The sequence below is a fragment of the Argentina silus genome (assembly GCF_951799395.1).
Source record: "Argentina silus genome assembly, chromosome: 8".
In the NCBI taxonomy this organism is placed as follows: domain Eukaryota; kingdom Metazoa; phylum Chordata; class Actinopteri; order Argentiniformes; family Argentinidae; genus Argentina; species Argentina silus.
In genome coordinates this window covers 20724506-20727005 of record NC_139662.1, presented here as the reverse complement: position 1 = coordinate 20727005, position 2500 = coordinate 20724506, and the positions used below count along the sequence as shown (strand labels likewise).

Below are 2500 nucleotides of genomic sequence, written 5' to 3'. Positions count from 1 at the left end.
ACCACGCAAATCCTCTTTTGTCCACCAGATCCCCCAGAGCCCCGACGCCCGCCCCCCTCCCCCTTACCATACCCCATAAGCCTGTCCTGTGCCCCCCTGCCCCTCCCCCCCCCCCCACTGTACTCATATGAGGGAGCAGAATCTGGCATATCAGTGTAATGTGTGTGTAATGTGAGTCCATGTGACTGTATGAGTATGAGACATTTCTGCTGGACCACAACCCAACCAGCCACACAGAGGCAGCAAACAGGCCCCAGGCCAGCCAGCATGGCAGGATAATGGCAATATAATGTCACTAATAACATTACCATTAGCTTCATCAAGCACTTCACCAACTCATCTGACTCCACAGGGAGATAGCAGGCAGGAGATTGGACTGGAGCCCTTAAGCTCTAGATGGGGTTGTTATTGCGGATCAGATAAGGACGGGAGACTCAGCATATCCGTGCTTTCTGAAACGGAGAGAAATGTACACACACGTAACGATAAACTGCTCATATTTCAGTGGTCTGCTGGTTTTCTGCTGGCCTGAATGTGGTGTTATTCACATGACATTGTCCTGGTTGTGCGGCTCGGCGGGGGGAGGCTGGGAGGAAAAGGTGTGATGTTCTGCTTTTGGAGCTGCGACTGTTCTGTGCTGTGGCTCTCTGGTGCCCGAGGTGTGATATCATGGTCCATGTTCTGTCTCTGTTCAGGTGTGATATCTGTTGCGTGGTGGTCATTGTGTGGAGATGGTTAGAGGTGAGTTGTGGAGATGGTTAGAGGTGTGTTGTGGTGATTGTATGGAGATGGTTAGAGGTGTGTGGTGGTGATTGTGTGGAGATGGTTAGAGGTGTGTGGTGGTGATGGTTAGAGGTGTGTGGTGGTGATTGTGTAGAGATGGTTAGAGGTGTGTGGTGGTGATTGTGTGGAGATGGTTAGAGGTGTGTGGTGGTGATTGTGTGGAGATGGTTCGAGGTGTGTGGTGGGGATTGTGTGGAGATGGATAGAGGTGTGTGGTGGTGATTGTGTGGAGATGGATAGAGGTGTGTGGTGGTGATTGTGTGGAGATGGTTAGAGGTGTGTGGTGGTGATGGTTAGAGGTGTGTGGTGGTGATTGTGTGGAGATGGTTCGAGGTGTGTGGTGGTGATTGTGTGGAGATGGATAGAGGTGTGTGGTGGTGATTGTGTGGAGATGGATAGAGGTGTGTGGTGGTGATTGTGTGGAGATGGATAGAGGTGTGTGGTGGTGATTGTGTGGAGATGGTTAGAGGTGTGTGGTGGTGATTGTGTGGAGATGGTTAGAGGTGTGTGGTGGTGATGGTTAGAGGTGTGTGGTGGTGATTGTGTGGAGATGGTTAGAGGTGTGTGGTGGTGATTGTGTGGAGATGGTTAGAGGTGTGATTTTCTGCACGTTGGGTTTCTGTTCGATTGTGCTTGTCTGAGACCCTGTATTTGTGCTGGTCTTTAAGTGTGTTTGTGTGTGTATGTGTATGTGTATGTGTATGTGTGCATGCATGTGTGTGTATGTGTGTGTGTGTGTGTGTTTGCATGCCTCCATGTTTCCATACGTGCGTGCATGCATGCGTGTCTGTGGATGTGTATGTGTGTGTATGCATGCGTGCGTGTGTGTGTGTGTGTGTGTGTGTGTATGTGCGTGGGTAGTGTAGTGTGATGGGTCCTAGGTGGGTTTTGGTCATCTGACGAGCTGCAGGCTCATCTCCCTACAGCGCCCAGATGGCCTGTGATTACACACGGCTCAGCAGAGATTAACACAGAGAGAGAAAGGGAGGGAGGGAGAGAGAGAAAGGAAGAGAGATAGAGAGAGAGAGAATGGGGGAGGGGGATAGAAAGGGAGAACGAAATTAAGAATGAGAAAAAGATGGAGAGAATGATCATGGGGAAGATGGCACTATGGGTGTAGAAGGGTGTAGAAGAGAGGGATACAGAGAGAGAGAGAGAGAGAGAGAGAGAGAGAGAGAGAGCGATAGAGGTGGAGAGAGAGTCTGTGGCAGTAGGATGTTGCAGGGTAGGACCCCGGGCACAGAGTGGGCATCAGCCCTGAACAAACCGGCCTCAACACAAGGACACACTATCCCCAATAACATTCAACCAACGTCCCCTGAACCTTTCTCTCTCACACAGATCGCACTGAGCAGAGTCATCATGAGAACTGAGGACAGAGCATATATCTGCATGCGTGTAGTGAATGCGTTCCCCGTGTATGCGGCCCAGGTATGCAGGCGTGTGCTGCAGGGAGCAGCCGCTGATGGATAGCCCCTGTCCCTCTGTGTCCCAGATGGAGACGTCCCTGCCCAGACTCACACGCATAGAACATTTGTCACCAGCCGCGGAGGTGACATGAAGGATCACACTAGAGGATGGGTAGGAGAGCCCAGTGGAAAAAACAAAAACGATCAACCCTTCACCTACCGTACCAAATACTATTTAACTTGAGAAGGATGCGAGCTATAGGCCTGGTGGCTGGTGGTCTATAGGACCTGTGATAAGTTTACTGGGG

The 2500-nt window shown here is 51.0% G+C and overlaps 1 protein-coding gene across 1 annotated transcript in view; it reads right to left on the bottom strand.

Moving 5' to 3' along the window:
• The window catches only part of fgd (faciogenital dysplasia), a 56799-nt gene that overhangs the window by 42852 nt on the left and 11447 nt on the right, over nt 1-2500 (bottom strand). The window lies entirely within an intron of this gene.